The 2602-nt window shown below is 39.2% G+C and overlaps 1 long non-coding RNA gene across 1 annotated transcript in view; it reads left to right on the top strand.

The window, feature by feature from the left end:
* Positions 1-311: 311 nt before the first annotated feature.
* Positions 312-2602, top strand: part of LOC121843495 — a 16323-nt gene continuing 14032 nt past the window's right edge. Inside the window, exon 1 of the long non-coding RNA XR_006081594.1 lies at positions 312-520. This is a non-coding gene — a long non-coding RNA (uncharacterized LOC121843495). The remainder of the gene's footprint in view (positions 521-2602) is intronic.

Below are 2602 nucleotides of genomic sequence, written 5' to 3'. Positions count from 1 at the left end.
GCGTTCACAGCCTCAGAGCACCAGAGAGCGCGCAACAGAATTTGCTGAAGCACCTGCTCAGATTCCACAATTCCAATCCAGTCGGTGTCAGACATCACAATGCCATGAAAACTAACGATAGAGCTAAATGACCATTTCCTGAGTGTTAAAACCTACATTCGGTTACAAGTCGTTTACTTGACAAGTCCTGTCGAGGCAAAGTGCCTGAGGGTTTTTGTCGAATTCCACCCTCCCGTTTCGCTCCCGTCCTCCTGTTCAGCAGCAATTGGTCGATTTTCTTCTCCCCCGTCAGTCCACAGGATGAAATGAGGTGAAGGAAGGAGAGAGAGAAGTAGAGGGGGATGAATAGCCGAAGGGATGGGTGAATAACGACGCAAGAAACACCCACCCCCAGTTTTAGTCTGGACTGACTGACGGAATAGTTGACTGAGAGAGGCTGAAACAAACCAGGGAGACAGACATACACTCTGGGGATTGAGAGGATCCGTGGGAAATAGGAGCGTTTAGGATTTGATGACTTGTGAGTTATGGATTGCTATTTCATTAATTCAGTATGGAATTTGTTTTGTTTCGAGTGCTTAGCCTATATTTATTATGGTCATTTACTCCACGCTCTCAAAGGCAATCAATTGGATAGATTGACTTGATCAAATATGCTGATAAATTACCAAATTAATTGTAAACGAATTGAAAGTTCTAGAATTTAACTAAACTTGTGGGCAATCTTCTCATCAGTTTCCTGTCGGGTGCACAAGTTAACAATTAACTTTTGAAGTAGGCACTGTGAGAGTTGCACAACTGGAGTAATTTAAGCCATTCAAATGTTTTTTTTGTGTGCCTATAAATCAAGTCAGAAATTATTTTTATGTATTATTAACTATCATTATTATGGTCTTCGTGGAATTTCATTGTAAATTCAAAAAAACAAAACGAAATATGTCTATTTTCCGGTTGTTTCCAGGGCGACAAGATGCGTTTTGTCCCTATCGCATATTCTATTGACGTGTAGGCTACATACTTCAGATTGATGAGGTTTATTTTGATTGGACTGCGTTTAGGGATTACTACTTCACGAGTTTCATCAGCAGTTTCAGCTTTCAAATTGAATGTGCTGATTCGTGTATACTTCCTCTTTTGAAGAATAATTGGCCATAAGGGTTTACAAGTAGGAAAAAACATCCAATGTTTGTCAGCAAATAGTTCCTTCCCATAGGACACAAACTGGTTGAATCAACGCTGTTTCCACGTCATTTAAACAACAATAAACAAATGCGATGAAATTGAAACAACGTGGGAACCTGTCATGGAACTGTAAAAAAAAAAAAAAAACGTCATTTTTTTCACCGACCGTTTAACCTAAATCTAATGACAATATATTTATTTTGTTTTGGTTAAATTGTATTGCATAAGTATAGCAAATAATGGTTTTGAAGAAAACATTTTATGCCTTTGCTTGTATGAAACAGTTTAAATGTCTAAATGATATCTGTCATGAAGTCAATGTCCAGGTTTAGTTTGATGGACACAGATACCAGGATTAAAATGTACAGTATCTCTGTATATAAAGACACATTTTGACACGTTATTCACTTATGTCCAGGGATGTTGATTGGAAATCTATTTTCATCATCAATGCTGTTTGAGTATAATGAATGCATTGAATATAGTCATAGAACAAAAATGTACACAAGTGAGTAAAGCTGGTCATTTTCAGCCTACTGCCCTACAGTAGTCCTATGTGGCAGTATTGTACTAGCTTCCTCCATTCCTGTGCTGCTGTTACAATCTGCCTGTCTAGTCAAAGCCTTAATGATGAGTGACAGACAAGTTGAGCTCTGCTTGTTCTCAATGTCAACAATGGCACTCAGGAAATGTTCTCTCGTGCCTGTCCGTCAAAATGTAACAAAGTCCTCTACTGTTCTGTTTCCAACTTCCCATTCTGAAAGTGACTCTCATCTTCCCCTTTCCCCCTCACTCCCTTATGCCTGCCCCCACTTGAGACTGGCTGGGCCTCGACACTGAAAAAGCCCGATAGCTATGGACGTCTGTTACTACTCAATGCTGGTCTCTCTCTCTCTCTCTCTCTCTCAATTTAAATTTTCTCCTCTCTCTCTCTCTGTCTCCTCTCTCTCTCTCTCTCTCTCTCTCTCTCTCTCTCTCTTCTCTCTCTCTCTCTCTCTCTCTCTCTCTCTTCTCTCTTTCTTTCTCTCTCTCTCTTCTCTCTCTCTTTCTCTCTCTCTCTCTCTTCTCTCTCTCTTTCTCTCTCTCTCTCTTCTCTCTCTTTCTCTCTCTCTCTCTCTCTCTCTCTCTTTAAGGGGCTTTATTGGCATGGGAAACATGTATTAACATGTTATATATATAAACAATAAAAATTAACAGTATACACATACAGTGTTGTAAAACAATAAAGTACAAATGTTTAAAGTACACAAGGGAAAATAAAATAAGCATAAATATGGGTTGTATTTACAATGGTGTTTGTTCTTCACTGGTTGCCCTTTTCTCGTGGCAACAGGTCACAATTCTTGCTGCTGTAATGGCACACTGTGGAATTTTACCCAGTAGATATGGGAGTTTATCAACATTGGATTTGTTTTTGAAT

This window comes from Oncorhynchus tshawytscha, unplaced genomic scaffold (assembly GCF_018296145.1).
Source record: "Oncorhynchus tshawytscha isolate Ot180627B unplaced genomic scaffold, Otsh_v2.0 Un_contig_9684_pilon_pilon, whole genome shotgun sequence".
Taxonomy (NCBI): Eukaryota; Metazoa; Chordata; class Actinopteri; order Salmoniformes; family Salmonidae; genus Oncorhynchus; species Oncorhynchus tshawytscha.
This window is presented reverse-complemented; position numbering and strand designations above follow the sequence as displayed.